Source organism: Pseudophryne corroboree, chromosome 8, assembly GCF_028390025.1.
Source record: "Pseudophryne corroboree isolate aPseCor3 chromosome 8, aPseCor3.hap2, whole genome shotgun sequence".
Taxonomy (NCBI): Eukaryota; Metazoa; Chordata; class Amphibia; order Anura; family Myobatrachidae; genus Pseudophryne; species Pseudophryne corroboree.
In genome coordinates, this window is record NC_086451.1 from 156,938,727 (window position 1) to 156,966,692 (window position 27,966).

Sequence of the window (27,966 nt, forward strand, 5' to 3'; positions counted from 1 at the left end):
TTAAGAGTGCAAACCCAATACCTAACTAACTGTGCTAACCAGACTGTGCGTACCAGACTCCAAATTTATCAGAGATATAAGTGAATAAGCTACAGTGTCCAAGGTACTAAACATAATATATTCTATGGGGTGTCATAAGCAAGTCATTAGAATACTTTCCTACTAAATTTATAAGACATAAGCATTCAATATGTGAGTAAACAAAGAGAAAATAAAGCTATCTATTGGGATTCACTAAAAAGTCAATTGGAAGACTTGACTATTGTTGTTAAAAGACATAGGCATTCATATTATAGAGCCACAAACCACACTAGTAAAATAAAAACATGATAACATAGGATTCAAACCAATGACAGACAGAATTTGAAAGTGCAAACCCAACACCTTACTAACTGTGCTACCCAAACTGTGCATAACAAACAAAAAATTTATCAGAGATTTAAGTGAATAAGCTACAGTGTCCAAGGTACTAAACATAATATATTCTATGGGGGGTCATAAGCAAGTCATTAGAATACTTTCCTACTCAATTTATAAGACATAAGCATTCAGTATTTGAGTAAACAAAGAAAAAATAAAGCTATCTATAGGGTTTCACTAAAAAGTCCATAGGAAGACTTGACTATTGTTGTTAAAAGACATAGGCATTCATATTTTAGAGCCACAAACCACACTAGTAAAATAAAAACATGATAACATAGGTTTTGAACCAATGACAGTCTTACTTAGATAGTGCAAACCCAAAACCTTACTAACTGTGCTAACCAGACTGTTCATACCAGGAGCACAATTTATCAGAGATTTAAGTGAATAAACTACAGTGTCCAAGGTACTGAACATAATATATTCTATGGGGTGTCATAAGCAAGTCAGTAGAATACTTTCCTACTAAATTTATAAGACATAAGCATTTAGTATTTGAGTAAACAAAGAGAAAATAAAGCTATCTATTGGGTTTCACTAAAAAGTCCATAGGAAGACTTGACTATTGTTGTTAAAAGACATAGGCATTCATATTTTAGAGCCACAAACCACACTAGTAAAATAAAAACATGATAACATAGGTTTCGAACCAATGACAGTCTTACTTAGATAGTGCAAACCCAACACCTTACTAACTGTGCTAACCAGACTGTGCATACCAGTCACCCAATTTATCAGAGATATAAGTGAATAAGCTACAGTGTCCAAGGTACTAAACATAATATATTCTATGGGGTGTCATAAGCAAGTCATTAGAATACTTTCCTACTACATTTATAAGACATAAGCATTCAATATTTGAGTAAACAAAGAGAAAATAAAGCTATCTATTGGGTTTCACTAAAATGTCCATTGGAAGACTTGACTATTGTTGTTAAAAGACATAGGCATTCATATTATAGAGTCACAAACTACACTAGTAAAATAAAAACATGATAACATGGGATTCAAACAAATGACTGTCTTAATTTGATAGTGCAAACCCAACACCTTACTAACTGTGCTACCCAGACTGTTGATACCAGACACACAATTTATCAGAGATTTAAGTGAATAAACTACAGTGTCCAAGGTACTAAACGTAATATATTCTATGGGGTGTCATAAGCAAGTCATTAGAATACTTTCCTACTAAATTTATAAGACATAAGCATTCAATATTTGAGTAAACAAAGAGAAAATAAAGCTATCTATTGGGTTTCACTAAAATGTCCATTGGAAGACTTGACTATTGTTGTTAAAAGACATAGGCATTTATATTATAGAGTCACAAACCACACTAGTAAAATAAAAACATGATAACATGAGATTCGAAACAATGACAGTCTTAATTTGATAGTGCAACCCCAACACCTTACTAACTGTGCTAACCAGACTGTGCATACCAGACACACAATTTATCAGAGATTTAAGTGAATAAACTACAGTGTCCAAGGTACTAAACATAATATATTCTATGGGGTGTCATAAGCAAGTCATTAGAATACTTTCCTACTAAAGTTATAAGACACAAGCATTCAGTATTTAAATAAATAAAGAGAAAATAAAGCTATCTATTGGGTTTCACTAAAAAGTCCATTGGAAGACTTGACTATTGTTGTTAAAAAACATAGGCATACATATTATAGAGCCACAAACCACACTAGTAAAATAAAAATATGATAACATGGGATTCGAACCAATGACAGTCGTAATAAGATAGTGGAAACCAAACACCTTACTAACTGTGCTAACCAGACCGTTCACACCAGCCTCACAATTTATCAGAGATTAAGTGAATAAGCTACAGTGTCCAAGGTACTAAACATAATATATTCTATGGGGTGTCATAAGCAAGTCATTAGAATACTTTCCTACTAAATTTATAAGATACAAGCATTCAGTATTTGAGTAAACAAAGAAAAATAAAGCTATCTATTGGGTTTCACTTAAATGTCCATTGGAAGACTTGACTATTGTTGTTAAAAGACATAGGCATTCATACTATAGAGCCACAAACCACACTAGTAAAATAAAAACATGATAACATAGGATTTGATCCAGTGACAGTCTTAATTAGATAGTGCAAACCCAACACCTTACTAACTGTGCTAACCAGACCGTGCATACCAGATACACAATTTATCCGAGATTTAAGTGAATAAGCTACAGTGTCCAAGGTACTAAACATAATATATTCTATGGGGTGTCATAAGCAAGTCATTAGAATACTTTCCTACTAAATTTATAAGATACAAGCATTCAGTATTTGAGTAAACAAAGAGAAAATAAAGTTATCTATTGGGTTTCACTTAAATGTCCATTGGAAGACTTGACTATTGTTGTTAAAAGACATAGGCATTCATACTATAGAGCCACAAACCACACTAGTAAAATAAAAACATGATAACATAGGATTTGATCCAATGACAGTCTTAATTAGATAGTGCAAACCCAACACCTTACTAACTGTGCTAACCAGACCGTGAATACCAGACACTCAATTTATCAGAGATTTAAGTGAATAAGCTACAGTGTCCAAGGTACTAAACATAATATATTCTATGGGGTGTCATAAGCAAGTCATTAGAATACTTTCTTACTAAACTTTTTAGACATAAGCATTCAGTATTTGAGTAAACAAAGAGAAAATAAAGCTATCTATTGGATTTCACTAAAAAGTCCATTGGAAGACTTGACTATTGTTGTTAAAAGACATAGGCATTCATATTATAGAACCACAAACCACACTAGTAAAATAAAAACATGATAACATGGGATTCGAACCAATGACAGTCTTGATTTGATAGTGCAAACCCAATACCTTACTAACTGTTCTAACCAGACTGTGCATAGCAGGCACCCAATTTATCAGAGATATAAGTGAATAAGCTACAGTGTCCAAGGTACTAAACATAAATCATTCTATGGGGTGTCATAAGCAAGTCATTAGAATACTTTCCTACTAAATTTATAAGACATAAGCATTCAATATTTGAGTAAACAAAGAGAAAATAAAGCTATCTATTGGGTTTCACTAAAATGTCCATTGGAAGACTTGACTATTGTTGCTAATAGACATAGGCATTTATGTTATAGAGTCACAAACCACACTAGTAAAATAAAAACATGATAACAGGGGATTCGACCCAATGACAGTCTTAATTTGATAGTGCAAACCCAACAACTTACTAACTGTGCTAACCAGACCGTGCATACCAGACACACAATTTATCAGAGATTTAAGTGAATAAGCTACAGTGTCCAAGGTACTAAACATAATATATTCTATGGGGTGTCATAAGCAAGTCATTAGAATACTTTCCTACTAAATTTATAAGACATAAGCATTCAGTATTTGAGTAAACAAAGAGAAAATAAAGGTTTCTATTGGGTTTCACTAAAAAGTCCATTGGAAGACTTGACTATTGTTGTTAAAAGACATAGGCATTCATATTATAGAACCACAAAGCACACTAGTAAAATAAAAACATAATAACATGGGATTCGAACCAATGACAGTCTTAATTTGATAGTGCAAACCCAATACCTTACTAACTGTGCTAACCAGACTGTGCATAACAGACACACAATTTATCAGAGATTTAAGTGAATAAGCTACAGTGTCCAAGGTACTAAACATAATATATTCTATGGGGTGTCATAAGCAAGTCATTAGAATACTTTCCTACTAAATTTATAAGACATAAGCATTCAGTATTTGAGTAAACAAAGAGAAAATAAAGCTATCTATTGGGTTTCACTAAAAAGTCCATTGGAAGACTTGACTATTGTTGTTAAAAGACATAGGCATTCATACTATAGACTAACAAACCACACTAGTAAAATAAAAACATTAAAACATAGGAGTCGAACCAATGACAGTCTTAATTAGATAGTACAAACCCTATACCTTTCTAACTGTGCTAACCAGACTGTGCATACCAGGCACCCAATTTATCAGAGATATAAGTGAATGAGCTACAGTGTCCAAGGTACTAAACATAATATATTCTATGGGGTGTCATAAGCAAGTCATTAGAATACTTTCCTACTAAATTTATAAGACATAAGCATTCAATATTTGGGTAAACAAAGAGAAAATAAAGCTATCTATTGGGTTTCACTAAAATGTCCATTGGAAGACTTGACTATTGTTGTTAAAAGACATAGGCATTCATATTATAGAGTCACAAACTACACTAGTAAAATAAAAACATGATAACATGGGATTCAAACAAATGACTGTCTTAATTTGATAGTGCAAACCCAACACCTTACTAACTGTGCTACCCAGACTGTTGATACCAGACACACAATTTATCAGAGATTTAAGTGAATAAACTACAGTGTCCAAGGTACTAAACGTAATATATTCTATGGGGTGTCATAAGCAAGTCATTAGAATACTTTCCTACTAAATTTATAAGACATAAGCATTAAGTATTTGAGTAAACAAAGAGAAAATAAAGCTATCTATTGGATTTCACTAAAAAGTCCATTGGAAGACTTGACTATTGTTGTTAAAAGACATAGGCATTAATATTATAGAACCACAAACCACACTAGTAAAATAAAAACATGATAAGATGGGATTTGAACCAATGACAGTCTTAATTTGATAGTGCAAACCCAATACCTTACTAACTGTGCTATCCAGACTGTGCATACCAGGTACCCAATTTATCAGAGATATAAGTGAATAAGCTACAGTGTCCAAGGTACTAAACATAATATATTCTATGGGGTGTCATAAGCAAGTCATTAGAATACTTTCCTACTAAATTTATAAGACATAAGCATTAAGTATTTGAGTTAACAAAGAGAAAATAAAGCTATCTATTGGGTTTCACTAAAAAGTCCATTGGAAGACTTGACTATTGTTGTTAAAAGACATAGGCATTCATATTATAGAGCCACAAACCACACTAGTAAAATAAAAACATGATAACATGGGATTCAAACCAATGACATTCTTAATTTGATAGTGCAAACCCAATACCTTACTAACTGTGCTAACCAGACTGTGCATACCAGACACACAATTTATCAGAGATTTAAGTGAATAAGCTACAGTGTCCAAGGTACTAAACATAATATATTCTATCTGGTGTCATAAGCAAGTCATTAGAATACTTTCCTACTAAATTTATAAGACACAAGCATTCAGTATTTGAGTAAACAAAGAGAAAATAAAGCTATTTATTGGGTTTCACTAAAAAGTCATTTGGAAGACTTGACTATTGTTGTTAAAAGACATAGGCATTCATATTATAGAGCCACAAACCACACTAGTAAAATAAAAACACGATAACATATGATTCAAACCAATGACAGTTTTAATTAGATAGTGCAAACCCAACACCTTACTAACTGTGCTACCCAGACTGTGCATACCAAGCACCAAATTTATCAGAGATTTAAGTGAATAAGCTACAGTGTCCAAGGTACTAAACATAATATATTCTATGGGGGGTCATAAGCAAGTCATTAGAATACTTTCCTACTCAATTTATAAGACATAAGCATTCAGTATTTGAGTAAACAAAGAAAAAATAAAGCTATCTATTGGGTTTCACTAAAAAGTCCATTGAAAGACTTGACTATTGTTGTTGAAAGACATAGGCATTCATATTATAGAGCCACAAACCACACTAGTAAAATAAAAACATGATAACATGGGATTCAAACCAAAGACAGTCTTAATTTAATAGTGCAAACCCAATACCTAACTAACTGTGCTAACGAGACTGTGCATACCAGACACCAAATTTATCAGAGATATAAGTGAATAAGCTACAGTGTCCAAGGTACTAAACATAATATATTCTATGGGGTGTCATAAGCAAGTCATTAGAATACTTTCCTACTAAATTTATAAGACATAAGCATTAAGTATTTGAGTAAACAAAGAGAAAATAAAGCTATCTATTGGATTTCACTAAAAAGTCCATTGAAAGACTTGACTATTGTTGTTAAAAGACATAGGCATTCATATTATAGAACCACAAACCACACTAGTAAAATAAAAACATGATAAGAAGGGATTTGAACCAATGACAGTCTTAATTTGATAGTGCAAACCCAATACCTTACTAACTGTGCTAACCAGACTGTGTATACCGAGTACCCAATTTATCAGAGATATAAGTGAATAAGCTACAGTGTCCAAGGTACTAAACATAATATATTCTATGGGGTGTCATAAGCAAGTCATTAGAATACTTTCCTACTAAATTTATAAGACATAAGCATTCAATATTTGAGTAAACAAAGAGAAAATAAAGCTATCTATTGGGTTTCACTAAAAAGTCCATTGTAAGACTTGACTATTGTTGTTGAAAGACATAGGCATTCATATTATAGAGCCACAAACCACACTAGTAAAATAAAAACATGATAACATGGGATTCAAACCAATGACAGTCTTAATTTAAGAGTGCAAACCCAATACCTAACTAACTGTGCTAACCAGACTGTGCGTACCAGACTCCAAATTTATCAGAGATATAAGTGAATAAGCTACAGTGTCCAAGGTACTAAACATAATATATTCTATGGGGTGTCATAAGCAAGTCATTAGAATACTTTCCTACTAAATTTATAAGACATAAGCATTCAATATGTGAGTAAACAAAGAGAAAATAAAGCTATCTATTGGGATTCACTAAAAAGTCAATTGGAAGACTTGACTATTGTTGTTAAAAGACATAGGCATTCATATTATAGAGCCACAAACCACACTAGTAAAATAAAAACATGATAACATAGGATTCAAACCAATGACAGACAGAATTTGAAAGTGCAAACCCAACACCTTACTAACTGTGCTACCCAAACTGTGCATAACAAACAAAAAATTTATCAGAGATTTAAGTGAATAAGCTACAGTGTCCAAGGTACTAAACATAATATATTCTATGGGGGGTCATAAGCAAGTCATTAGAATACTTTCCTACTCAATTTATAAGACATAAGCATTCAGTATTTGAGTAAACAAAGAAAAAATAAAGCTATCTATAGGGTTTCACTAAAAAGTCCATAGGAAGACTTGACTATTGTTGTTAAAAGACATAGGCATTCATATTTTAGAGCCACAAACCACACTAGTAAAATAAAAACATGATAACATAGGTTTCGAACCAATGACAGTCTTACTTAGATAGTGCAAACCCAAAACCTTACTAACTGTGCTAACCAGACTGTTCATACCAGGAGCACAATTTATCAGAGATTTAAGTGAATAAACTACAGTGTCCAAGGTACTGAACATAATATATTCTATGGGGTGTCATAAGCAAGTCAGTAGAATACTTTCCTACTAAATTTATAAGACATAAGCATTTAGTATTTGAGTAAACAAAGAGAAAATAAAGCTATCTATTGGGTTTCACTAAAAAGTCCATAGGAAGACTTGACTATTGTTGTTAAAAGACATAGGCATTCATATTTTAGAGCCACAAACCACACTAGTAAAATAAAAACATGATAACATAGGTTTCGAACCAATGACAGTCTTACTTAGATAGTGCAAACCCAACACCTTACTAACTGTGCTAACCAGACTGTGCATACCAGTCACCCAATTTATCAGAGATATAAGTGAATAAGCTACAGTGTCCAAGGTACTAAACATAATATATTCTATGGGGTGTCATAAGCAAGTCATTAGAATACTTTCCTACTACATTTATAAGACATAAGCATTCAATATTTGAGTAAACAAAGAGAAAATAAAGCTATCTATTGGGTTTCACTAAAATGTCCATTGGAAGACTTGACTATTGTTGTTAAAAGACATAGGCATTCATATTATAGAGTCACAAACTACACTAGTAAAATAAAAACATGATAACATGGGATTCAAACAAATGACTGTCTTAATTTGATAGTGCAAACCCAACACCTTACTAACTGTGCTACCCAGACTGTTGATACCAGACACACAATTTATCAGAGATTTAAGTGAATAAACTACAGTGTCCAAGGTACTAAACGTAATATATTCTATGGGGTGTCATAAGCAAGTCATTAGAATACTTTCCTACTAAATTTATAAGACATAAGCATTCAATATTTGAGTAAACAAAGAGAAAATAAAGCTATCTATTGGGTTTCACTAAAATGTCCATTGGAAGACTTGACTATTGTTGTTAAAAGACATAGGCATTTATATTATAGAGTCACAAACCACACTAGTAAAATAAAAACATGATAACATGAGATTCGAAACAATGACAGTCTTAATTTGATAGTGCAACCCCAACACCTTACTAACTGTGCTAACCAGACTGTGCATACCAGACACACAATTTATCAGAGATTTAAGTGAATAAACTACAGTGTCCAAGGTACTAAACATAATATATTCTATGGGGTGTCATAAGCAAGTCATTAGAATACTTTCCTACTAAAGTTATAAGACACAAGCATTCAGTATTTAAATAAATAAAGAGAAAATAAAGCTATCTATTGGGTTTCACTAAAAAGTCCATTGGAAGACTTGACTATTGTTGTTAAAAAACATAGGCATACATATTATAGAGCCACAAACCACACTAGTAAAATAAAAATATGATAACATGGGATTCGAACCAATGACAGTCGTAATAAGATAGTGGAAACCAAACACCTTACTAACTGTGCTAACCAGACCGTTAACACCAGCCTCACAATTTATCAGAGATTAAGTGAATAAGCTACAGTGTCCAAGGTACTAAACATAATATATTCTATGGGGTGTCATAAGCAAGTCATTAGAATACTTTCCTACTAAATTTATAAGATACAAGCATTCAGTATTTGAGTAAACAAAGAAAAATAAAGCTATCTATTGGGTTTCACTTAAATGTCCATTGGAAGACTTGACTATTGTTGTTAAAAGACATAGGCATTCATACTATAGAGCCACAAACCACACTAGTAAAATAAAAACATGATAACATAGGATTTGATCCAGTGACAGTCTTAATTAGATAGTGCAAACCCAACACCTTACTAACTGTGCTAACCAGACCGTGCATACCAGATACACAATTTATCCGAGATTTAAGTGAATAAGCTACAGTGTCCAAGGTACTAAACATAATATATTCTATGGGGTGTCATAAGCAAGTCATTAGAATACTTTCCTACTAAATTTATAAGATACAAGCATTCAGTATTTGAGTAAACAAAGAGAAAATAAAGTTATCTATTGGGTTTCACTTAAATGTCCATTGGAAGACTTGACTATTGTTGTTAAAAGACATAGGCATTCATACTATAGAGCCACAAACCACACTAGTAAAATAAAAACATGATAACATAGGATTTGATCCAATGACAGTCTTAATTAGATAGTGCAAACCCAACACCTTACTAACTGTGCTAACCAGACCGTGAATACCAGACACTCAATTTATCAGAGATTTAAGTGAATAAGCTACAGTGTCCAAGGTACTAAACATAATATATTCTATGGGGTGTCATAAGCAAGTCATTAGAATACTTTCTTACTAAATTTATAAGACATAAGCATTCAGTATTTGAGTAAACAAAGAGAAAATAAAGCTATCTATTGGATTTCACTAAAAAGTCCATTGGAAGACTTGACTATTGTTGTTAAAAGACATAGGCATTCATATTATAGAACCACAAACCACACTAGTAAAATAAAAACATGATAACATGGGATTCGAACCAATGACAGTCTTAATTTGATAGTGCAAACCCAATACCTTACTAACTGTTCTAACCAGACTGTGCATAGCAGGCACCCAATTTATCAGAGATATAAGTGAATAAGCTACAGTGTCCAAGGTACTAAACATAAATCATTCTATGGGGTGTCATAAGCAAGTCATTAGAATACTTTCCTACTAAATTTATAAGACATAAGCATTCAATATTTGAGTAAACAAAGAGAAAATAAAGCTATCTATTGGGTTTCACTAAAATGTCCATTGGAAGACTTGACTATTGTTGTTAATAGACATAGGCATTTATGTTATAGAGTCACAAACCACACTAGTAAAATAAAAACATGATAACAGGGGATTCGACCCAATGACAGTCTTAATTTGATAGTGCAAACCCAACAACTTACTAACTGTGCTAACCAGACCGTGCATACCAGACACACAATTTATCAGAGATTTAAGTGAATAAGCTACAGTGTCCAAGGTACTAAACATAATATATTCTATGGGGTGTCATAAGCAAGTCATTAGAATACTTTCCTACTAAATTTATAAGACATAAGCATTCAGTATTTGAGTAAACAAAGAGAAAATAAAGGTTTCTATTGGGTTTCACTAAAAAGTCCATTGGAAGACTTGACTATTGTTGTTAAAAGACATAGGCATTCATATTATAGAACCACAAAGCACACTAGTAAAATAAAAACATAATAACATGGGATTCGAACCAATGACAGTCTTAATTTGATAGTGCAAACCCAATACCTTACTAACTGTGCTAACCAGACTGTGCATAACAGACACACAATTTATCAGAGATTTAAGTGAATAAGCTACAGTGTCCAAGGTACTAAACATAATATATTCTATGGGGTGTCATAAGCAAGTCATTAGAATACTTTCCTACTAAATTTATAAGACATAAGCATTCAGTATTTGAGTAAACAAAGAGAAAATAAAGCTATCTATTGGGTTTCACTAAAAAGTCCATTGGAAGACTTGACTATTGTTGTTAAAAGACATAGGCATTCATACTATAGACTAACAAACCACACTAGTAAAATAAAAACATTAAAACATAGGAGTCGAACCAATGACAGTCTTAATTAGATAGTACAAACCCTATACCTTTCTAACTGTGCTAACCAGACTGTGCATACCAGGCACCCAATTTATCAGAGATATAAGTGAATGAGCTACAGTGTCCAAGGTACTAAACATAATATATTCTATGGGGTGTCATAAGCAAGTCATTAGAATACTTTCCTACTAAATTTATAAGACATAAGCATTCAATATTTGGGTAAACAAAGAGAAAATAAAGCTATCTATTGGGTTTCACTAAAATGTCCATTGGAAGACTTGACTATTGTTGTTAAAAGACATAGGCATTTATATTATAGAGTCACAAACCACACTAGTAAAATAAAAACATGATAACATGAGATTTGAAACAATGACAGTCTTAATTTGATAGTGCAACCCCAACACCTTACTGACTATGCTAACCAGACTGTGCATACCAGACACACAATTTATCAGAGATTAAGTGAATAAGCTACAGTGTCCAAGGTACTAAACATCATATATTCTATGGGGTGTCATAAGCAAGTCATTAGAATACTTTCCTACTAAATTTATAAGATACAAGCATTCAGTATTTGAGTAAACAAAGAAAAATAAAGCTATCTATTGGGTTTCACTTAAATGTCCATTGGAAGACTTGACTATTGTTGTTAAAAGACATAGGCATTCATACTATAGAGCCACAAACCACACTAGTAAAATAAAAACATGATAACATAGGATTTGATCCAGTGACAGTCTTAATTAGATAGTGCAAACCCAACACCTTACTAACTGTGCTAACCAGACCGTGCATACCAGATACACAATTTATCAGAGATTTAAGTGAATAAGCTACAGTGTCCAAGGTACTAAACATAATATATTCTATGGGGTGTCATAAGCAAGTCATTAGAATACTTTCCTACTAAATTTATAAGATACAAGCATTCAGTATTTGAGTAAACAAAGAGAAAATAAAGCTATCTATTGGGTTTCACTTAAATGTCCATTGGAAGACTTGACTATTGTTGTTAAAAGACATAGGCATTCATACTATAGAGCCACAAACCACACTAGTAAAATAAAAACATGATAACATAGGATTTGATCCAGTGACAGTCTTAATTAGATAGTGCAAACCCAACACCTTACTAACTGTGCTAACCAGACCGTGCATACCAGATACACAATTTATCAGAGATTTAAGTGAATAAGCTACAGTGTCCAAGGTACTAAACATAATATATTCTATGGGGTGTCATAAGCAAGTCATTAGAATACTTTCCTACTAAATTTATAAGATACAAGCATTCAGTATTTGAGTAAACAAAGAGAAAATAAAGCTATCTATTGGATTTCACTAAAAAGTCCATTGGAAGACTTGACTATTGTTGTTAAAAGACATAGGCATTCATATTATAGAACCACAAACCACACTAGTAAAATAAAAACATGATAACATGGGATTTGAACCAATGACAGTCTTAATTTGATAGTGCAAACCCAATACCTTACTAACTGTTCTAACCAGACTGTGCATAGCAGGCAACCAATTTATCAGAGATATAAGTGAATAAGCTACAGTGTCCAAGGTACTAAACATAAATCATTCTATGGGGTGTCATAAGCAAGTCATTAGAATACTTTCCTACTAAATTTATAAGACATAAGCATTCAATATTTGAGTAAACAAAGAGAAAATAAAGCTATCTATTGGGTTTCACTAAAATGTCCATTGGAAGACTTGACTATTGTTGTTAAAAGACATAGGCATTTATGTTATAGAGTCACAAACCACACTAGTAAAATAAAAACATGATAACAGGGGATTCGACCCAATGACAGTCTTAATTTGATAATGCAAACCCAACAACTTACTAACTGTGCTAACCAGACTGTGCATACCAGACACACAATTTATCAGAGATTTAAGTGAATAAGCTACAGTGTCCAAGGTACTAAACATAATATATTCTAAGGGGTGTCATAAGCAAGTCATTAGAATACTTTACTACTAAATTTATAAGACATAAGCATTCAGTATTTGAGTAAACAAAGAGAAAATAAAGCTATCTATTGGGTTTCACTAAAAAGTCCATTGGAAGACTTGACTATTGCTGTTAAAAGACATAGGCATTCATATTATAGAACCACAAACCACACTAGTAAAATAATAACATGATAACATGGGATTCAAAAAAATGACAGTCTTAATTTGATAGTGCAAACACAACACCTTACTAACTGTGCTAACCAGAACGTGCATACCAGACACCCAATTTATCAGAGATTTAAGTGAATAAGCTACAGTGTCCAAGGTACTAAACATAATATATTCTATGGGGTGTCATAAGCAAGTCATTAGAATACTTTCCTACTAAATTTATAAGACATAAGAATTCAATATTTGAGTAAACAAAGAGAAAATAAAGCTATCTATTGGGTTCCACTAAAATGTCCATTGGAAGACTTGACTATTGTTGTTAAAAGACATAGGCATTCATATTATAGAGCCACATACCACACTAGTAAAATAAAAACATGATAACATGGGATTCAAACCAACGACAGTCTTAATTTGATAGTGCACACCCAACACCTTACTAACTGTGCTAACCAGACCGTGCATACCAGACACACAATTTATCAGAGATTTAAGTGAATAAGCTACAGTGTCCAAGGTACTAAACATAATATATTCTATGGGGTGTCATAAGCAAGTCATTAGAATACTTTCCTACTAAATTTATAAGACATAAGCATTCAGTATTTGAGTAAACAAAGAGAAAATAAAGGTTTCTATTGGGTTTCACTAAAAAGTCCATTGGAAGACTTGACTATTGTTGTTAAAAGACATAGGCATTCATATTATAGAACCACAAAGCACACTAGTAAAATAAAAACATAATAACATGGGATTCAAACCAATGACAGTCTTAATTTGATAGTGCAAACCCAATACCTTACTAACTGTGCTAACCAGAACGTGCATACCAGACACCCAATTTATCAGAGATTTAAGTGAATAAGCTACAGTGTCCAAGGTACTAAACATAATATATTCTATGGGGTGTCATAAGCAAGTCATTAGAATACTTTCCTACTAAATTTATAAGACATAAGCATTCAGTATTTGAGTAAACAAAGAGAAAATAAAGCTATCTATTGGATTTCACTAAAAAGTCCATTGGAAGACTTGACTATTGCTGTTAAAAGACATAGGCATTCATATTATAGAACCACAAACCACACTAGTAAAATAATAACATGATAACATGGGATTCAAAAAAATGACAGTCTTAATTTGATAGTGCAAACACAACACCTTACTAACTGTGCTAACCAGAACGTGCATACCAGACACCCAATTTATCAGAGATTTAAGTGAATAAGCTACAGTGTCCAAGGTACTAAACATAATATATTCTATGGGGTGTCATAAGCAAGTCATTAGAATACTTTCCTACTAAATTTATAAGACATAAGAATTCAATATTTGAGTAAACAAAGAGAAAATAAAGCTATCTATTGGGTTTCACTAAAATGTCCATTGGAAGACTTGACTATTGTTGTTAAAAGACATAGGCATTCATATTATAGAGCCACATACCACACTAGTAAAATAAAAACATAATAACATGGGATTCAAACCAATGACAGTCTTAATTTGATAGTGCAAACCCAATACCTTACTAACTGTGCTAACCAGACTGTGCATACCAGACACACAATTTATCAGAGATTTAAGTGAATAAGCTACAGTGTCCAAGGTACTAAACATAATATATTCTATGGGGTGTCATAAGCAAGTCATTAGAATACTTTCCTACTAAATTTATAAGACATAAGCATTCAGTATTTGAGTAAACAAAGAGAAAATAAAGCTATCTATTGGGTTTCACTAAAAAGTCCATTGGAAGACTTGACTATTGTTGTTAAAAGACATAGGCATTTATACTATAGACCCACAAACCACACTAGTAAAATAAAAACATTAAAACATAGGAGTCGAACCAATGACAGTCTTAATTAGATAGTACAAACCCAACACATTACTAACTGTGCTAACCAGACCGTGCATACCAGACACACAATTTATCAGAGATTTAAGTGAATAAGCTACAGTGTCCAAGGTACTAAACATAATATATTCTATGGGGTGTCATAAGCAAGTCATTAGAATACTTTCCCACTAAATTTATAAGACATAAGCATTCAGTATTTGAGTAAACAAAGAGAAAATAAAGCTATCTATTGGATTTCACTAAAAAGTCCATTGGAAGACTTGACTATTGTTGTTAAAAGACATAGGCATTCTTATTATAGAACCACAAACCACACTAGTAAAATAAAAACATGATAACATGGGATTCCAACCAATGACAGTCTTAATTTGATTGTGCAAACCCTATACCTTTCTAACTGTGCTAACCAGACTGTGCATACCAGGCACCCAATTTATCAAAGATATAAGTGAATGAGCTACAGTGTCCAAGGTACTAAACATAATATATTCTATGGGGTGTCATAAGCAAGTCATTAGAATACTTTCCTACTTAATTTATAAGACATAAGCATTCAATATTTGAGTAAACAAAGAGAAAATAAAGCTATCTATTGGATTTCACTAAAATGTCCATTGGAAGACTTGACTATTGTTGTTAAAAGACATAGACATTTATATTATAGAGTCACAAACCACACTAGTAAAATAAAAACATGATAACATGGGATTCGAACCAATGACAGTCTTAATTTGATAGTGCAAACACAACACCTTACTAACTGTGCTAACCAGAACGTGCATGCCAGACCCCCAATTTATCAGAGATTTAAGTGAATAAGCTACAGTGTCCAAGGTACTAAACATAATATATTCTATGGGGTGTCATAAGCAAGTCATTAGAATACTTTCCTACTAAATTTATAAGACATAAGCATTCAGTATTTGAGTAAACAAAGAGAAAATAAAGGTTTCTATTGGGTTTCACTAAAAAGTCCATTGGAAGACTTGACTATTGTTGTTAAGACATAGGCATTCATATTATAGAACCACAAACCACACTAGTAAAATAAAAACATTAAAACACAGTAGTCGAACCAACGACAGTCTTAATTAGATAGTACAAACCCAACACCTTACTAACTGTGCTAACCAGACTATGCATACCAGACACACAATTTGTCAGAGATTTAAGTGAATAAGCTACAGTGTCCAAGGTACTAAACATAATATATTCTATGGGGTGTCATAAGCAAGTCATTAGAATACTTTCCTACTAAATTTATAAGACATAAGCATTCAATATTTGAGTAAACAAAGAGAAAATAAAGCTATCTATTGGGTTTCACTAAAAAGTCCATTGGAAGACTTGACTATTGTTGTTAAAAGACATAGGCATTCATATTATAGAGCCACATACCACACTAGTAAAATAAAAACATGATAACATGGGATTCAAACCAACGACAGTCTTAATTTGATAGTGCAAACCCAACACCTTACTAACTGTGCTAACCAGACCGTGCATACCAGACACACAATTTATCAGAGATTTAAGTGAATAAGCTACAGTGTCCAAGGTACTAAACATAATATATTCTATGGGGTGTCATAAGCAAGTCATTAGAATACTTTCCTACTAAATTTATAAGACATAAGCATTCAGTATTTGAGTAAACAAAGAGAAAATAAAGGTTTCTATTGGGTTTCACTAAAAAGTCCATTGGAATACTTGACTATTGTTGTTAAAAGACATAGGCATTCATATTATAGAACCACAAAGCACACTAGTAAAATAAAAACATGATAACATGGGATTCGAACCAATGACAGTCTTAATTTGATAGTGCAAACCCAATACCTTACTAACTGTGCTAACCAGACTGTGCATACCAGACACACAATTTATCAGAGATTTAAGTGAATAAGCTACAGTGTCCAAGGTACTAAACATAATATATTCTAAGGGGTGTCATAAGCAAGTCATTAGAATACTTTCCTACTAAATTTATAAGACATAAGCATTCAGTATTTGAGTAAACAAAGAGAAAATAAAGCTATCTATTGGGTTTCACTAAAAAGTCCATTGTAAGACTTGACTATTGTTGTTAAAAGACATAGGCATTCATACTATAGACCAGGCTTTTTCAACCAGTGTGCCGTGGCACACTAGTGTGCCGCGACCAGTTGCAAGGTGTGCTGCGGAGCTTCCTGCACCTTCAGAGTGTACTGTTGTCCTGGGCTCTTCTTAGAGGATCAGTCATGCTCTGGCCGTGACCTATGCCTCGAAGGCATGGTGGTGTCACGGCTGCCGCATATCACCACCCAGCCAGCCCTTCCGCCTGCATACACATCTTCCAGTTCCTGCCTGCATACACAGCTTTCCTTGCCGACCCACATCCACACCTGCCCGACCGCCCGCTGCTCAGTATTCGCAGCACTCCACTATGAACAACCCCCGCCACTGGGGAACGGGGAGGAGGTCAGCTGACCAGTAGGGGCTAATATTTGTTATTTTATTTCTCCTGTGGGGAACAATAGGATTTCAATAGAATTTATGTGGGGAGAATAAGGATTTCTGGATTTATGGGGGGAACAATGTGAATAATTCATGTGGGGAGCAATAGGATTTATGTGGGGAGCAATGTGATTGTTTTTTCTGTGTAGGCCAATGTATGTGTGGAATTTTTTTTACTGTGAGAGCCAATGTGTGGGGTTTTTTTTCTTTGGGGAACTGATGGTGTGCTTTGAGAATTTTAAAATATTGCTCGGTGTGCCGCGAGTAAAAAAAGGTTGAAAATCACTGCTATAGACTAACAAACCACACTAGTAAAAAAAAACATTAAAACATAGGAGTCGAACCAATGACAGTCTTAATTAGATAGTACAAACCCTATACCTTTCTAACTGTGCTAACCAGACTGTGCATACCAGGCACCCAATTTATCAGAGATATAAGTGAATGAGCTACAGTGTCCAAGGTACTAAACATAATATATTCTATGGGGTGTCATAAGCAAGTCATTAGAATACTTTCCTACTTAATTTATAAGACATAAGCATTCAATATTTGAGTAAACAAAGAGAAAATAAAGCTATCTATTGGGTTTCACTAAAATGTCCATTGGAAGACTTGACTATTGTTGTTAAAAGACATAGACATTTATATTATAGAGTCACAAACCACACTAGTAAAATAAAAACATAATAACATGGGATTCGAACCAATGACAGTCTTAATTTGATAGTGCAAACACAACACCTTACTAACTGTGCTAACCAGAACATGCATACCAGACACCCAATTTATCAGAGATTTAAGTGAATAAGCTACAGTGTCCAAGGTACTAAACATAATATATTCTATGGGGTGTCATAAGCAAGTCATTAGAATACTTTCCTACTAAATTTATAAGACATAAGCATTCAGTATTTGAGTAAACAAAGAGAAAATAAAGCTATCTATTGGATTTCACTAAAAAGTCCATTGGAAGACTTGACTATTGCTGTTAAAAGACATAGGCATTCATATTATAGAACCACAAACCACACTAGTAAAATAATAACATGATAACATGGGATTCAAAAAAATGACAGTCTTAATTTGATAGTGCAAACACAACACCTTACTAACTGTGCTAACCAGAACGTGCATACCAGACACACAATTTATCAGAGATTTAAGTGAATAAGCTACAGTGTCCAAGGTACTAAACATAATATATTCTATGGGGTGTCATAAGCAAGTCATTAGAATACTTTCCTACTAAATTTATAAGACATAAGAATTCAATATTTGAGTAAACAAAGAGAAAATAAAGCTATCTATTGGGTTTCACTAAAATGTCCATTGGAAGACGACTATTGTTGTTAAAAGACATAGGCATTCATATTATAGAGCCACATACCACACTAGTAAAATAAAAACATGATAACATGAGATTCAAACCAACGACTGTCTTAATTTGATAGTGCACACCCAACACCTTACTAACTGTGCTAACCAGACCGTGCATACCAGACACACAATTTATCAGAGATTTAAGTGAATAAGCTACAGTGTCCAAGGTACTAAACATAATATATTCTATGGGGTGTCATAAGCAAGTCATTAGAATACTTTCCTACTAAATTTATAAGACATAAGCATTCAGTATTTGAGTAAACAAAGAGAAAATAAAGGTTTCTATTGGGTTTCACTAAAAAGTCCATTGGAAGACTTGACTATTGTTGTTAAAAGACATAGGCATTCATATTATAGAACCACAAAGCACACTAGTAAAATAAAAACATAATAACATGGGATACAAACCAATGACAGTCTTAATTTGATAGTGCAAACCCAATACCTTACTAACTGTGCTAACCAGACTGTGCATACCAGACACACAATTTATCAGAGATTTAAGTGAATAAGCTACAGTGTCCAAGGTACTAAACATAATATATTCTATGGGGTGTCATAAGCAAGTCATTAGAATACTTTCCTACTAAATTTATAAGACATAAGCATTCAGTATTTGAGTAAACAAAGAGAAAATAAAGCTATCTATTGGGTTTCACTAAAAAGTCCATTGGAAGACTTGACTATTGTTGTTAAAAGACATAGGCATTCATACTATAGACCCACAAACCACACTAGTAAAATAAAAACATTAAAACATAGGAGTCGAACCAATGACAGTCTTAATTAGATAGTACAAACCCAACACATTACTAACTGTGCTAACCAGACCGTGCATACCAGACACACAATTTATCAGATATTTAAGTGAATAAGCTACAGTGTCCAAGGTACTAAACATAATATATTCTATGGGGTGTCATAAGCAAGTCATTAGAATACTTTCCCACTAAATTTATAAGACATAAGTATTCAGTATTTGAGTAAACAAAGAGAAAATAAAGCTATCTATTGGATTTCACTAAAAAGTCCATTGGAAGACTTGACTATTGTTGTTAAAAGACATAGGCATTCTTATTATAGAACCAAAAACCACACTAGTAAAATAAAAACATGATAACATGGGATTCCAACCAATGACAGTCTTAATTTGATTGTGCAAACCCTATACCTTTCTTACTGTGCTAACCAGACTGTGCATACCAGGCACCCAATTTATCAAAGATATAAGTGAATGAGCTACAGTGTCCAAGGTACTAAACATAATATATTCTATGGGGTGTCATAAGCAAGTCATTAGAATACTTTCCTACTTAATTTATAAGACATAAGCATTCAATATTTGAGTAAACAAAGAGAAAATAAAGCTATCTATTGGGTTTCACTAAAATGTCCATTGGAAGACTTGACTATTGTTGTTAAAAGACATAGGCATTCATATTATAGAGCCACATACCACACTAGTAAAATAAAAACATGATAACATGAGATTCAAACCAACGACTGTCTTAATTTGATAGTGCACACCCAACACCTTACTAACTGTGCTAACCAGACCGTGCATACCAGACACACAATTTATCAGAGATTTAAGTGAATAAGCTACAGTGTCCAAGGTACTAAACATAATATATTCTATGGGGTGTCATAAGCAAGTCATTAGAATACTTTCCTACTTAATTTATAAGACATAAGCATTCAATATTTGAGTAAACAAAGAGAAAATAAAGCTATCTATTGGGTTTCACTAAAATGTCCATTGGAAGACTTGACTATTGTTGTTAAAAGACATAGGCATTCATACTATAGACCCACAAACCACACTAGTAAAATAAAAACATTAAAACATAGGAGTCGAACCAATGACAGTCTTAATTAGATAGTACAAACCCAACACATTACTAACTGTGCTAACCAGACCGTGCATACCAGACACACAATTTATCAGAGATTTAAGTGAATAAGCTACAGTGTCCAAGGTACTAAACATAATATATTCTATGGGGTGTCATAAGCAAGTCATTAGAATACTTTCCTACTAAATTTATAAGACATAAGCATTCAGTATTTGAGTAAACAAAGAGAAAATAAAGCTATCTATTGGATTTCACTAAAAAGTCCATTGGAAGACTTGACTATTGTTGTTAAAAGACATAGGCATTCTTATTATAGAACCACAAACCACACTAGTAAAATAAAAACATGATAACATGGGATTCCAACCAATGACAGTCTTAATTTGATTGTGCAAACCCTATACCTTTCTAACTGTGCTAACCAGACTGTGCATACCAGGCACCCAATTTATCAAAGATATAAGTGAATGAGCTACAGTGTCCAAGGTACTAAACATAATATATTCTATGGGGTGTCATAAGCAAGTCATTAGAATACTTTCCTACTTAATTTATAAGACATAAGCATTCAATATTTGAGTAAACAAAGAGAAAATAAAGCTATCTATTGGGTTTCACTAAAATGTCCATTGGAAGACTTGACTATTGTTGTTAAAAGACATAGACATTTATATTATAGAGTCACAAACCACACTAGTAAAATAAAAACATGATAACATGGGATTCGAACCAATGACAGTCTTAATTTGATAGTGCAAATACAACACCTTACTAACTGTGCTAACCAGAACATGCATGCCAGACACCCAATTTATCAGAGATTTAAGTGAATAAGCTACAGTGTCCAAGGTACTAAACATAATATATTCTATGGGGTGTCATAAGCAAGTCATTAGAATACTTTCCTACTAAATTTATAAGACATAAGCATTCAGTATTTGAGTAAACAAAGAGAAAATAAAGGTTTCTATTGGGTTTCACTAAAAAGTCCATTGGAAGACTTGACTATTGTTGTTAAAAGACATAGGCATTCATATTATATAACCACAAACCACACTAGTAAAATAAAAACATTAAAACACAGTAGTCGAACCAACGACAGTCTTAATTAGATAGTACAAACCCAACACCTTACTAACTGTGCTAACCAGACTATGCATACCAGACGCACAATTTGTCAGAGATTTAAGTGAATAAGCTACAGTGTCCAAGGTACTAAACATAATATATTCTATGGGGTGTCATAAGCAAGTCATTAGAATACTTTCCTACTTAATTTATAAGACATAAGCATTCAATATTTGAGTAAACAAAGAGAAAATAAAGCTATCTATTGGGTTTCACTAAAATGTCCATTGGAAGACTTGACTATTGTTGTTAAAAGACATAGGCATTTATATTATAGAGTCACAAACCACACTAGTAAAATAAAAACATGATAACATGAGATTCGAAACAATGACAGTCTTAATTTGATAGTGCAACCCCAACACCTTACTAACTGTGCTAACCAGACTGTGCATACCAGACACACAATTTATCAGAGATTTAAGTGAATAAACTACAGTGTCCAAGGTACTAAACATAATATATTCTATGGGGTGTCATAAGCAAGTCATTAGAATACTTTCCTACTAAATTTATAAGACATAAGCATTCAGTATTTGAGTAAACAAAGAGAAAATAAAGCTATCTATTGGGTTTCACTAAAAAGTCCATTGGAAGTCTTGACTATTGTTGTTAAAAAACATAGGCATACATATTATAGAGCCACAAACAACACTAGTAAAATAAAAATATGATAACATGGGATTCGAACCAATGACAGTCGTAATTAGATAGTAGAAACCCAACACCTTACTAACTGTGCTAACCAGACCGTTCACACCAGACTCACAATTTATCAGAGATTAAGTGAATAAGCTACAGTGTCCAAGGTACTAAACATAATATATTCTATGGGGTGTCATAAGCAAGTCATTAGAATACTTTCCTACTAAGTTTATAAGATACAAGCATTCAGTATTTGAGTAAACAAAGAAAAATAAAGCTATCTATTGGGTTTCACTTAAATGTCCATTGGAAGACTTGACTATTGTTGTTAAAAGACATAGGCATTCATACTATAGAGCCACAAACCACACTAGTAAAATAAAAACATGATAACATAGGATTTGGTCCAGTGACAGTCTTAATTAGATAGTGCAAACCCAACACCTTACTAACTGTGCTAACCAGACCGTGCATACCAGATACACAATTTATCAGAGATTTAAGTGAATAAGCTACAGTGTCCAAGGTACTAAACATAATATATTCTATGGGGTGTCATAAGCAAGTCATTAGAATACTTTCCTACTAAATTTATAAGATACAAGCATTCAGTATTTGAGTAAACAAAGAGAAAATAAAGCTATCTATTGGGTTTCACTTAAATGTCCATTGGAAGACTTGACTATTGTTGTTAAAAGACATAGGCATTCATACTATAGAGCCACAAACCACACTAGTAAAATAAAAACATGATAACATATGATTTGATCCAATGACAGTCTTAATTAGACAGTGCAAACCCAACACCTTACTAACTGTGCTAACCAGACCGTGAATACCAGACACACAATTTATCAGAGATTTAAGTGAATAAGCTACAGTGTCCAAGGTACTAAACATAATATATTCTATGGGGTGTCATAAGCAAGTCATTAGAATACTTTCTTACTAAATTTATAAGACATAAGCATTCAGTATTTGAGTAAACAAAGAGAAAATAAAGCTATCTATTGGATTTCACTAAAAAGTCCATTGGAAGACTTGACTATTGTTGTTAAAAGACATAGGCATTCATATTATAGAACCACAAACCACACTAGTAAAATAAAAACATGATAACATGGGATTCGAACCAATGACAGTCTTAATTTGATAGTGCAAACCCAATACCTTACTAACTGTTCTAACCAGACTGTGCATAGCAGGCACCCAATTTATCAGAGATATAAGTGAAAAAGCTACAGTGTCCAAGGTACTAAACATAAATCATTCTATGGGGTGTCATAAGCAAGTCATTAGAATACTTTCCTACTAAATTTATAAGACATAAGCATTCAATATTTGAGTAAACAAAGAGAAAATAAAGCTATCTATTGGGTTTCACTAAAATGTCCATTGGAAGACTTGACTATTGTTGTTAAAAGACATAGGCATTTATGTTATAGAGTCACAAACCACACTAGTAAAATAAAAACATGATAACAGGGGATTCGACCCAATGACAGTCTTAATTTGATAGTGCAAACCCAACAACTTACTAACTGTGCTAACCAGAACGTGCATACCAGCACCCAATTTATCAGAGATTTAAGTGAATAAGCTACAGTGTCCAAGGTACTAAACATAATATATTCTATGGGGTGTCATAAGCAAGTCATTAGAATACTTTCCTACTAAATTTATAAGACATAAGCATTCAATATTTGAGTAAACAAAGAGAAAATAAAGCTATATATTGGGTTTCACTAAAAAGTCCATTGGAAGACTTGACTATTGTTGTTAAAAGACATAGGCATTCATATTATAGAGCCACAAACCACACTAGTAAAATAAAATCATGATAACATGGGATTCGAACAAATGACAAACAGAATTTGAAAGTGCAAACCCAACACTTTACTAACTGTGCTAACCAGACTGTGCATACCAGCAAGCCAATTTATCAGAGATTTAAGTGAATAAGCTACAGTGTCCAAGGTACTAAACATAATATATTCTATGGGGTGTCATAAGCAAGTCATTAGAATACTTTTCTACTAAATTTATAAGACATAAGCATTCAGTATTTGAGTAAACAAAGAGAAAATAAAGCTATCTATTGGGTTTCACTAAAAAGTCCTTTGGAAGACTTGACTATTGTTGTTAAAAGACATAGGCATTCTTATTATAGAACCAAAAACCACACTAGTAAAATAAAAACATGATAACATGGGATTCCAACCAATGACAGTCTTAATTTGATTGTGCAAACCCTATACCTTTCTTACTGTGCTAACCAGACTGTGCATACCAGGCACCCAATTTATCAAAGATATAAGTGAATGAGCTACAGTGTCCAAGGTACTAAACATAATATATTCTATGGGGTGTCATAAGCAAGTCATTAGAATACTTTCCTACTTAATTTATAAGACATAAGCATTCAATATTTGAGTAAACAAAGAGAAAATAAAGCTATCTATTGGGTTTCACTAAAATGTCCATTGGAAGACTTGACTATTGTTGTTAAAAGACATAGACATTTATATTATAGAGTCACAAACCACACTAGTAAAATAAAAACATGATAACAAGGGATTCAAACCAATGACAGTCTTAATTTGATAGTGCAAACACAACACCTTACTAACTGTGCTAACCAGAACTTGCATGCCAGACACCCAATTTATCAGAGATTTAAGTGAATAAGCTACAGTGTCCAAGGTACTAAACATAATATATTCTATGGGGTGTCATAAGCAAGTCATTAGAATACTTTCCTACTTAATTTATAAGACATAAGCATTCAATATTTGAGTAAACAAAGAGAAAATAAAGCTATCTATTGGGTTTCACTAAAATGTCCATTGGAAGACTTGACTATTGTTGTTAAAAGACATAGGCATTCATATTATAGAACCACAAACCACACTAGTAAAATAAAAACATTAAAACACAGTAGTCGAACCAACGACAGTCTTAATTAGATAGTACAAACCCAACACCTTACTAACTGTGCTAACCAGACTATGCATACCAGACACACAATTTGTCAGAGATTTAAGTGAATAAGCTACAGTGTCCAAGGTACTAAACATAATATATTCTATGGGGTGTCATAAGCAAGTCATTAGAATACTTTCCTACTAAATTTATAAGACATAAGCATTCAATATTTGAGTAAACAAAGAGAAAATAAAGCTATCTATTGGGTTTCACTAAAATGTCCATTGGAAGACTTGACTATTGTTGTTAAAAGACATAGGCATTCATACTATAGACCCACAAACCACACTAGTAAAATAAAAACATTAAAACATAGGAGTCGAACCAATGACAGTCTTAATTAGATAGTACAAACCCAACACATTACTAACTGTGCTAACCAGACCGTGCATACCAGACACACAATTTATCAGAGATTTAAGTGAATAAGCTACAGTGTCCAAGGTACTAAACATAATATATTCTATGGGGTGTCATAAGCAAGTCATTAGAATACTTTCCTACTAAATTTATAAGACATAAGCATTCAGTATTTGAGTAAACAAAGAGAAAATAAAGCTATCTATTGGATTTCACTAAAAAGTCCATTGGAAGACTTGACTATTGTTGTTAAAAGACATAGGCATTCTTATTATAGAACCACAAACCACACTAGTAAAATAAAAACATGATAACATGGGATTCCAACCAATGACAGTCTTAATTTGATTGTGCAAACCCTATACCTTTCTAACTGTGCTAACCAGACTGTGCATACCAGGCACCCAATTTATCAAAGATATAAGTGAATGAGCTACAGTGTCCAAGGTACTAAACATAATATATTCTATGGGGTGTCATAAGCAAGTCATTAGAATACTTTCCTACTTAATTTATAAGACATAAGCATTCAATATTTGAGTAAACAAAGAGAAAATAAAGCTATCTATTGGGTTTCACTAAAATGTCCATTGGAAGACTTGACTATTGTTGTTAAAAGACATAGACATTTATATTATAGAGTCACAAACCACACTAGTAAAATAAAAACATGATAACATGGGATTCGAACCAATGACAGTCTTAATTTGATAGTGCAAATACAACACCTTACTAACTGTGCTAACCAGAACATGCATGCCAGACACCCAATTTATCAGAGATTTAAGTGAATAAGCTACAGTGTCCAAGGTACTAAACATAATATATTCTATGGGGTGTCATAAGCAAGTCATTAGAATACTTTCCTACTAAATTTATAAGACATAAGCATTCAGTATTTGAGTAAACAAAGAGAAAATAAAGGTTTCTATTGGGTTTCACTAAAAAGTCCATTGGAAGACTTGACTATTGTTGTTAAAAGACATAGGCATTCATATTATATAACCACAAACCACACTAGTAAAATAAAAACATTAAAACACAGTAGTCGAACCAACGACAGTCTTAATTAGATAGTACAAACCCAACACCTTACTAACTGTGCTAACCAGACTATGCATACCAGACGCACAATTTGTCAGAGATTTAAGTGAATAAGCTACAGTGTCCAAGGTACTAAACATAATATATTCTATGGGGTGTCATAAGCAAGTCATTAGAATACTTTCCTACTTAATTTATAAGACATAAGCATTCAATATTTGAGTAAACAAAGAGAAAATAAAGCTATCTATTGGGTTTCACTAAAATGTCCATTGGAAGACTTGACTATTGTTGTTAAAAGACATAGGCATTCATATTATAGAGCCACAAACCACACTAGTAAAATAAAAACATGATAACATGGGATTCAAACCAATGACAGCCTTAATTTGATAGTGCAAACCCAACAACTTACTAACTGTGCTAACCAGAACGTGCATACCAGCCTCCCAATTTATCAGAGATTTAAGTGAATAAGCTTCAGTGTCCAAGGTACTAAACATAATATATTCTATGGGGTGTCATAAGCAAGTCATTAGAATACTTTCCTACTAAATTTATAAGACATAAGCATTCAGTATTTGAGTAAACAAAGAGAAAATAAAGCTATCTATTGGGTTTCACTAAAAAGTCCATTGGAAGACTTGACTATTGTTGTTAAAAAACATAGGCATACATATTATAGAGCCACAAACCACACTAGTAAAATAAAAATATGATAACATGGGATTCGAACCAATGACAGTCGTAATTAGATAGTAGAAACCCAACACCTTACTAACTGTGCTAACCAGACCGTTCACACCAGACTCACAATTTATCAGAGATTAA